The sequence below is a fragment of the Myotis lucifugus genome, unplaced genomic scaffold (genome assembly GCF_000147115.1).
Source record: "Myotis lucifugus unplaced genomic scaffold, Myoluc2.0 scaffold_55, whole genome shotgun sequence".
NCBI lineage: Eukaryota > Metazoa > Chordata > Mammalia > Chiroptera > Vespertilionidae > Myotis > Myotis lucifugus.
The window spans coordinates 1,034,466-1,044,818 of NW_005871103.1; the positions used below are offsets into that span (position 1 = coordinate 1,034,466).

The 10,353-nt window shown below is 43.6% G+C and overlaps 1 pseudogene; it reads left to right on the top strand.

Moving 5' to 3' along the window:
• The first annotated feature begins 7,109 nt into the window (after positions 1-7,109).
• Positions 7,110-8,510, top strand: LOC102429895 (annotated as a pseudogene).
• The last annotated feature ends 1,843 nt before the right edge of the window (positions 8,511-10,353 follow it).

Here is a 10,353-nt window from a genome sequence, read left to right on the forward strand (position 1 = left end):
GATCATTGTTGCAAAGATCCTCACAAATGCTCTGTGAGGTAGGTATCACTACTCTCATTTTACAGATCAGGGAATAAGGCTCAAAAGATAGGTGAATGTGCCAAGGTCACATAGTGCTGGAAATGCCACCCAAATCATCTGACCCCACTAACTACCAGAGTGTCTTCCAGGAGCTGGGAATAGACTGGTGAGCAAGTCAAAAGAGGTTCTTACCATCATGGGCCATATGTTCTAGATGGAAATCTATTTGAGGAATTGTAAGGAGACCAGTGTGGTTGGACTGGAGGGAGGGAAAGGAACTGAGTCAAGAGGAGGCATCAGAGATGTAATTTGGTCATTTGTCCACAACTGCCTACTTCTCAAACCTCATCTTCCCCCCCTTCCCATGATCTTTTGCACGGGACTCACTCTGGTTTCACTTTTGTCTTTTTTTGAGTCAAGAGCTAGAAGGGTTAAATCCAATTATGCTAACTCTGGAACCCAGTAGTTTTATAAAAGTAGGCTTGCTGGTGAAAGGGTAAAGGAGAGTCTATGGGCGAATCTTCCTAACACTGTTTTCTTTTTTCCTTCTCATTTGGAAGTCAATTGACCAGATGAATCATTGTCTTTGCAGTTAAGAATTGCCAAGTCAAGAAAATACAATGCTTTACTTTGTGGGACACCCACTCATTCTGTAACACATCTATCCTGAAATGGGGGGGTATGATCTGTGCTCCAAAATTCGAAGGGAGAGCCCTATGTCCTTAGTTCCACAGCTGCAGAATTTATGGGGTAAGCCTTGGTTTCTGTTAAAACCAATGAACGAACAGACTTTATAACTGACAAATCCCCTAGGCCCAATGTAAGCAAATAGATTAATGATGTCTTCCAGCAATTAGCAATCCCACAGGATTATTGTCCTCTGTTAACATGAGGAGGGAGATTTCTTTGTTTGTTTTTGTTTTAAGTAACGTGAAGAGTGGAATCTGAATGTTAGATGTAATCCTTTTGAACCAGAGCATCAGAAAGTTTCAATGGACAAAGAATATTTCAGTGTGCAGGTGAGACCTAGAGTCTAACAACCCCAAGCACTATTTATAAGGCCTCGTCACAGGACCCTGGGAAGTACACTGGAGGCAACCACACTTGCCCTTTGCTTTAAGAGCCAAGGTGACACTGAAAGGAAGTGGCAAACCAAGAATGGAAGAGTTGACGGGGCAAGCACCACCCTTGAAAGACCTCATACCTTAAACTGCCATTATCCCTTTGCTGAAATGCAGGGTCACTAAAACCCCCAAATGCCAACAATATGGAACAATATGTCAGCAAACGGAATAAGAGTGAACCATACAATAAGATAGCAATGATAATGACAACACAGGCGATAGCTTCTGCCACTTATTGAGCATATTATAAGCCAGGAGCTTGACACTTTATCTAATTTCACTCTCACATCATCCCTGTGAGGTAGATACTAGATGCTGTTATAATCCCCATCGCACAGAAATCAAAACTCAGAGTCTAAATCATAGGTAACCTGCCCACGGTCACTGGGATACTGAATTTCAGGCCTTCAAATTCCAGAAGAAGTGAGCTTAACACTAAGCATTATGCCCCTTTCAGAGCATTTGTGTGAATCTGATCATATTTCTGGTTTTAGACTCTTTGAAAGCAGTTAGATGTTTTAAAATTCACTGAGCCTGTTTTTCATTGGAGACAAGTCTTTTAGTTATGATTTGATTTGGTTGTATTTCTAAATTCACAGATTCACAGTAAACAAACATGTCAAGCTCAGTCAAAGACAATCTAAATTATGTATTAACTAATTATGTATTAAGAGGCCTGGTGCACGGATTCGTGCACAGGTGGGGTCCCTCAGCCTGGCCTGCACCATCTCGCAATCTGAGACCCCTTGGGGAATGTCTGACTGCCAGTTTCAGCCCAATCCCCACATCAGCCAAAACTGACAGTCAGCCAGGGAGGAGTCCCATCCAGGGCTGGGCGCATCTCCGCTGCCACTCATCCCTGCCCCACTGTGCCTGGAGCTGCCTGGTAGCACTACCACAGAGGTGGGACAGGCTCCTGCCTCCACAACTGCGCTCACCAGCTGTGAGCCAAGCTTCTGGCTGAGCATCGCTCCCACTGTGGGAGCGCACTGACCATCAGGGGGCAGCTCCTGCATTGAGTGTCTGCCCCCTGATGGTCAGTGTGCATCATAGCGACTCGTTGACTGGTCGTTCCAGTTGTTCGGTCGTAACTGTCACTTAGGCTTATATATATATAGATTTGGTTGCCTAGCTGTCCATGTTCTATGCCATTTGGAACAGTCAATTTGCACATTGCTTGTTTGTTTGATTTTTAAATGCCATGACAGAGTTTACCCTTTTTAACAAAACAAAAATAAATCACACATAAATCTCCTTTTAGATGGATAAAAGGTAGAGAGGGAGGGAGGGAGGGAGGGAAGATGACGGATAGGAGGAAGAGCAACCTCTGGTAGCATCCTAACTGACATCCAGTGAGGAGAGAGCAGGGAGAGGAAGTCACCCTTCAGGTTTCTGAGATGCCTAACAAACACGTCCTTCTGTTAGGAGAGTTCTTGGCCACAGGTAAAGAGAGGCTTCCTCCCCCTCCCAGCTTCTGATCAAACAGCTCATTTTGTAAGGTGCCAAGCAACAGGCTCAGAACCTGGAGAGACAGACTCTGGTTAGAGCAGTTTACAACAATGTCCCTTGTATTTTCTTCTCAAAATGACATTAAGTATTGTATTCAAACAGAGATCTTATACACCTTCTCAGATTATCCTACTGCCCTTGCTCTCTCCTGGCTGGTGCCTCCTTCACACATGGTTATTCTTTCACTTCCGGAGAGGGGATCGCTTCTGAGAAGATGCCAAGGGGTTGGCTTCTACAAAAGGTGAGAGCAGAATTCGGTCCCCATGAGGGTAAACCTTGGCCAGTGGGAAATGGGGCTGGGCGGGAAGAGGAACAGATAACTTCCCCTTCCTTTTCCTCATCCATGGACTGTTTCCAGGCACGTGGCCTCCTGTACCCCTTTGCAGAAAAGTACTGTGTGCAAAGCCAACAAGCCTGGTACGTGGTTCACATGGCTCTTCATGACTGGCTCATAATGCAAAGCATCCCAGTGCTTCTTTCTTTCCTGACCTGGCTTTTCCCCTCATCACAACCTCCTAAATCACCATTTTAGTGCCTTACACATGGCTGCACAGCTAGAGACCAAACCCTGGGAGCTGGGTGTAGCTATTCCACTAAGTCTGCCCAATGGGATGTGAGCAGACATGATATATACAAATACCAAGGTCTTTTCCTTAAAAAACAATTTAGTTTACACCTCTATCTCCCCCTCCTGACTCCCTTTTTTTCTCTCTCTCCATCACCCCACTTCCCACTGGCTGAGAAGTAGTAGCAATTCAAACAATTTGGGAGTCTACAAATCACTGATGGCTGAACTGCCATGCCAGTACTGGACCATTCATCATGGGTTCTTAAGTGAGAGGGAAATAAACTTATGTATTTAAAATGAAAATGTATTAGGTGCCTCAGTCTTTGCCCCTTTCTGAAGAATTCAGGCCAAGACCAGTAATAATCAGGTCTCATCTGCGTTTTGTTGGTGAGCTTCCTTCTGATGAACATTCTTCCCTGGAGTGATACTAAGTGCCCTGGCTTAAGGGAAGGTGCTCCTCTAACTTAGAAGGGCAGGTACTGCTGAAAACCAGTGCTCTCTGGTCAGGCTACAGGGGTGACTCCACCCAGCTTTTCCCCTTCTTTTATATCTGAGACAACCGACAGGTGACATCCAAATGCAAGCACTGATTTCTGGGGCACAGAGGAGGTGGCTTTCTTTATTTTCAAATAAAACTATGAGAAAGGTAGGACGCATGCTCAAATTCTCATGTTAGAGAGGACACAGACTTAAGAAGCTCTCACTTCCCCTATTAAAGTGACTAAATGAACTCTTAGGAATGGACTAGCCATGGCCTTTTGTGCTCAACTCAATATGAAAGAAAAACCACCACAAGGCCAATGGCCAAGGCCATGGCCTGCTGAGCAGGATCAACCAAAATTCCTCTGGCAAAATACTGAAACCTAAGGAACACGTGTCTGGGAGTAGAGATTAGAGGGATTATAGAGATAATACAAGACAGAAAAAAATCCAAGTATCCCCATCTGATTAGCAATTCTGCTGCTAGACTTTTACCTTAGGGAAATTACTGAAGAGTCAGGTTTGCTAGAAAGTGATATTATGACAGGATTATTCATATTAATGTAATAATACAAACCTCCCAAATAACAGAAGTCCTACTGTTAGTAACATGTTTTGCAAATTCTGGTATATTCACACAATATAACACTAAGTAGTCACTCAAAATGAAGATAAAGATTTGTAGCCATCAACATGAAAATGAAGTCCATACAATATATGTGTGTGTGTTTTTTATTTTTTAATACCACTGCCTTCTCTCCTATATAGTTTCTTTTTAAAAAATATATATTTTATTGATTTTTTACAGAGAGGAAGGGAGAGGGATAGAGAGTTAGAAACATCGATGAGAGCGAAACATTGATTCAGCTGCCTCCTGCACACCCTCTACTGGGGATGTGCCCGCAACCAAGGTACATGCCCTTGACTGGAATCAAACCTGGGACCCTTCAGTCCACAGGCTGACGCTCTATCCACTGAGCCAAATCGGTTAGGGCTATGTGTTTTGTTTGTTTTTTTTTAAGCATGTTGATAAGTACAATAAGATGGTGTCTCTATTCTAGAACACTGGTTTTCCAAATATGGTCCCTGGGCCAGCAGCATCAGCATCACTTGCGGAAATGCAAATTCTTGGCCCTAATCCAGATCTATTGAATCTGAAACTCTCGTAGTAGATTCCACTAACCCAGTGGTTCTCAACGTTGGCTGCACATTAGAATCACCTGGGAATCTCTTTAAAATCCTGATTTTAAAAAGATTCCCAGGTGATTCTAATGTGCAGCCAACGTTGAGAACCACTGCACTAACCTGTTGTAATTAGCCTTCCAGGTAATTCGAATGCATGCAAATGATTGAGAACCACTTGTCTAGAACAAGCAGGAGGTTGCTCTACATATTTATAAGGCAGAGTAAGAGCAATGTTTCCCTTTGTTGTTCTAATACAGTCCCGGGTTATTAGTTTACAGTGGCCAGTAATAGAAAAAGCAGCTCCCATGGTCTTAAGCAATTAGTGACTATTCGCAGAAACGTGGACAGGCCAGGTTCCGGGACCTCCAGTGAAGGCTCCACCACCACATCATGTGATTCTTTCATGTCTGTGCTTCATTTTCAGCCTGGAGTCAGATGGCTGCTGCCGTTCCATGCATCGCATCCAGATATGCCACATCAGAGGCGAAAAGAACCATTTCCTCTGGACTCTCATTCCTGAGGAACCCTCCTCTCCCCACAGTCCTTCCCTCATTTCTCATTGGCTGGACCTGGGTCACAAGTTCATCCCTCAGCTAATTGCTTGTGACAGGAACAGGAAAACCATGATTAGCTTAACTTAATCAGGATCCCCCCGAGCTGGAGATAGGCTCACCATCCTTGAAGGAGGGGTACGGAACAAAACTGAGGTCCTGCTGGTAAAGAAGCGAGGAAATGACGTATGAATAGGCAGTAAACTGCTACACTGAGTCTAGGCTAATAGCCATGTTTTTACACTTTTCTATAAAACTGAATTATTCATAACTGTCACCAGTAACTTGTTAGGTGTTGGAAATGGGGCCTACTGTGGTTTGTTTGTTTTCTTTCAGGGGTGTTCCTTACTTTGGAAATGGCTCCGGAGTCTCAAGAGGAAGAAAAATGTATCTCATTCAAGGTTTTTCTTTTAAAAAAACTGACAATATCAAGCACTGATAAAACTGTGGAGCAACTGGAGATCTCATACATTGCTGGTAGGAGGATAAATTGGTGCAAACACTTTGAAACACCATTTGGTAGTATCTACTGAAGCTAAGCATGCCCTTATCCTATGATCAGCTCAAACTGGAAGCCACCCATGTATCTAACAACAGAAGAATGAATAAAGAAGGTGTGGCGTATGCATACAAAAGCATACTACACAGCAATGAAGATAAACAAGCTACTGATACCTCCTACTACATGGATGCGCCTCACAGATAAAAGATTAAATGAAAAAGTCAGACACAAAATATAGTTCCATTTATGTGAAGATCAAAGACAGCCAAAATTAGTCTACAGTGACAGAAGTCAAAATAGTTTTTCTCCACACTGATAAAGAAAAGTACTTGCAAGAGAAAAGAAAAATAGACGTATAGAATAGAGCCTTAAAAAAACCTCAAGTATATATGAAAATTTAGCACATGATAAAGGTGGCATCTCAAATCACTAGGGCAAAAGAAAGATTTCTTTAATAAAAGATGTTGAAATAGATGGCTGAGATGAGTAGCCAATTGTAAAAGACAAAATTAAATGCATACTTCATACATTCATACAGCATATTTCATACAGTGAGAATAAGCTCCAATGGATTAGGCAGCCAAGTGGAATAATGAAACCATACAGGTACTAGAAGAAAACATGGTTGAATCCTTCATTAACCTAGTGTAAGGAAAGGCTTTCTAACAATGATTCAACATCCAGAGGCAATAAAAGCAATATCAGTAAATACAAATATATTTGACTATATATAAACATTTAAAAATGTTCATGACCAAAAAAACACTATAAACAAATTCAAAAGACAACTGACAAAACATTTGCAACATATATCACAAAGCCCAGTACCACTAAAACACAAAGAGCATTTAAAAATTGGCTTTAAAAAAATCTAACAAGAGCCCTGGCCAGCATAGCTCAGTGGTTGAGCATTGACCTATGAACCAGGAGGTCACAGTTCCATTCCCGGTCAGAGCACATGCCTGGGTTGTGGGCCGGATCCCAGGTGTGGGGTGTGCAGGAGGCAGCCAGTCAATGATTCATCATTGATGTTTCTCTCTCTCTCTCTCTCCCTCTCCCTTCATCTCTAAAATCAATAAAAATATATTTTAAAAAAAATCTAACGATAGGGCCCAGTTTCTGTTTAGGGGAATGCCCTTTGGAAGCTGCCCCACCCTGACGGTGCCCACATGGAGATGGGCAGCACTGCTGGGGGAGTCGCTGCTCGTGGGATTCTGCTGCATCCCCGTGGTCCCCGAATTTTCCCCCAGGGTATTTGAAGAGAAAATGCTGGTCATTAAGACGCTGTGGTGAATTGTGGGACAGATCCTGCAGAGCCCAGCCTGCGGCCGGGTCCTGGTCACCTCCCGTGGCACATTCAAGGAGATGCCAACTTCCACTCTGCCTCTTTCTCTGAAACAGACCGGCCACGGGTCTTAACTCCAGGGGCTCCTGGCCAGCTTGGAGTGGGCTTGCTAACTTGTTAAGGAAACAATTTGGGAAGGACAATGTAATTTTGTCTGACATAAGGAAACCCTCCAATCACGCATTCCATAGCGGCTCATTTATTTATTCTGACATTCTGAATTACAAGAATCTTTGAGAGACCGTGGTAAACCACTGCATCACCTGGTTGATTCATTGTAGCACTTTGCTCAGCGCAGTGGGAGAAGCAAACCTGTCCTTGGCGAAAGCCGTAAGCATCACGGGATTGCATAATGTTCTGGACGTTGCCTTGGAACACAGTTTGCGATTGTTTGTGTCCAGCATGATCGGCGCTTCCAGACCTACCTCCCCCCAGAAACTCTGCACTCAGAGACCCAGGATGACCTAGGCAAACCGCGGCTGGCGAGCCACATGCGGCTCTTTGGCCCCTTGAGTGTGGCTCTTCCACAAAATACCACATGTGGGCACGCACATACAGTGCGATTGAAACTTCGTGGCCCATGCGCAGAAGTCGGTATTCTGTGGAAGAGCCACACTCAAGGGGCCAAAGAGCCGCATGTGGCTTGCCAGCCGTGGTTTGCAGAGCCGCAGTTTACCGACCACTGACCTAGGGGATGTCTAAGGTGCATGCCGGTCCTGGGAGAATATTATCATTACCGGTATGGCTTAGCTTTCCCATGCCTGAGCTATCCTGGCATCATTTCAGCTAACTCCCAACCTGGAGGAGGAACAACCGACTGTGCAGTCCAGATTTCCCACGATGCCATGAAGAATGGCAAACTTGAGCGCTACCTGAAACCTAGCGAGAGGCTCCCCATGATGTACATTGATGACTGCCTCAGGGCCACCCCGGAAGTCATGAAGGCCCCGGCAGAGTCCTCCTCTACACGGACCTACAACATCAATGCCACGAGCTTCTGCCCCAAAGAGCTGGCCCAGGAGGTTCTCAAGCACATACCGAATTCCAGATCCCCTACAATGTGGATTCTGTTCGACAGGCCACAGGGGATAGTTGGCCAATGAACTTAGATGACAGTAATGCTCGGAAGGACTGGGGATGGAAGCATGACTTTTACCTTCCCGAGCTGGTGACGACCATGTTGAACTTCCACGGTCCCGGTAGTAGAGTTGCCCAAGCTAACTGAAGGAGCTGTATCCTGGACGTCCATTAGGGAAGACTGTAATGTCCCCAAGGTCATAGACACCAAGGACCTAGAGTATCCAGAGTTGAGGCCTAATTAAACTAAATGTTAGCAGCGCATATTGAACTGCTGGATAGAGAATCGCATTGACTTTCACATTTTCAAAATGCTGTTGGTCTGGTGGTAGAACTTCTAAATCTTTGCTGTTTGCCTAAACTTGTCCAAACACCCATGTCATAGAATGAAGACTTTAGTCATAATAATTTCCATTTCCTTAAATAAGATGAAGTGACTATTTCTGGGAAGGTGGAAGTATTAGTATGTGACGTTTTGTGTTTAAATTCAATTTAAATACATATATAAAAAACCTAACAAAAGAAGCGGCAAGACACATGAACAGACCACACACACACACACACACACACACACAAGAATTTATGAAAAAAATGTTCAAACTCCTCCAAATTAGGTAATTAGATAATTGTAAATTAAGACAACATTAAAAGACTCTTTCTTACCTGTCAATTTGTGAACATTAAAAATGGTGACGCCCTACCTGGTTTGGCTCAGTGGATAGAGCGTCAGCCTGCGGACTGAAGGGTCCCGGGTTTGATTCCAGTCAAGGGCACATGCCCAGATTGCAGGCTCAATCCCCAGTAGGGGGCGTGCAGGAGGCAACCCATCAATGATTCTCATCATTGATGTTTCTATCTCCCTCTCTCTTCCTCTCTGAAGTCAATAAAAAAATATATATATTTTTAATGGTGACAACTCATTCTGTTAGCAAGACTGTGGGAAATGGCCTCTCTCGGATATTGCTGGTGGAAGTGCACCCTGGTGGGCAGGCCCTGGGGAGGGGACTGTGGAAATAGCTAATAAAACTGCATATGCACTTACCTTTTGACCCAGCAATCCCCTTTCTAGGAATTTATACTGAAGATAAGCTCCAGCAATATGAAAATATACACACATTATTCTTTATAGCATTGTTTGTAGTTGCAAAATGTTGGAAAATTACTTATATACCCAAATATAGGAGAATGGTTGAGTAACTAGGGCACATCACACAGTGAAGTGCTATGTTGCTGTGTTGTTGTTTTTATAAAGAATAAAGAAAGTCTTAAATGATAAAATGTGATTTTCAGAGTATGTTTTCAGTGAAAAGATCAAAGTGCAAAGGAATATCTGCATGTGCCACCTTTCATATAAAGAAGAAACATAGGCCCAGCTGGTGTGGCTCAGTGGTTAAGCATTCACCTATGAACCAGGAGAGCATGGTTCAATTCCTGGTCAGGGCACATACCTGGCTTATGGGCTCAATCCCCAGTGTGGGGTGCAGAAGGCAGCCAATCAATGATTCTTTCTCATCATTTATGTTTCTATCTCTCTTTCTCCCTCTCTCTTCCTTTCCAAAGTCAATAAAAATATATTTATTTTAAAAAGGAAGAAACACAGGATAGGAAAAATGGAAACTAATGAGAATGGCACCCCGAAGGAGAAGATGGGAATGAGCCGGAAAGATGGGGAAATGGGTTTGGGGTGGAAGAGAGACGGGGAGAGTGACCTTGAGCAGGATGCTGGAGTTTAGAACCATGTTTATGTTTGCATTCTCAAAAGATAAACGCATAATTGAAATCAACCAGGACAAGGGGGAAGCCAAACAGAATAGAAATAGTAACAAATGAACCTGTGTTACACCTGAATAACAGAATGACTGCAGGTGAGCGGTGCAACAACTTTTGAAGTAACTCAGGAAAACTGTTTTTGCTCTATGTTATAACACTAAAGAACTAAAAACATGGGTATGGATTAGCAATTCTGAGGCTATCATATATGTCTTCAAGGA